This window comes from Solanum tuberosum, unplaced genomic scaffold (assembly GCF_000226075.1).
Source record: "Solanum tuberosum cultivar DM 1-3 516 R44 unplaced genomic scaffold, SolTub_3.0 scf00021, whole genome shotgun sequence".
Lineage (NCBI taxonomy): Eukaryota > Viridiplantae > Streptophyta > Magnoliopsida > Solanales > Solanaceae > Solanum > Solanum tuberosum.
In genome coordinates, this window is record NW_006238947.1 from 2,776,527 (window position 1) to 2,776,829 (window position 303).

Sequence of the window (303 nt, forward strand, 5' to 3'; positions counted from 1 at the left end):
ACACAATTACTAGTAAAATTAATACGAACTAAACCACCCTGCAATTATATATGGTTTTAAGTTATACATTATTAACATCAAATTGTTTTCAAAAGACCCTAAACTCAAATAACGCATATCAAAGCACATATAGAAGAAAAGAAATATCAATTTGGCTTGTCGAAAATATTTTTATGGATTATTTTGTTAGAAATTTCCATATTTCCTATGGTATTCCAATGAAAACGTCCATAAAGAAATTGCATGTTTTCAAATAGATATTTTGTAGATATATATAACACCCCCCCCCCCTTCCCCCACCCA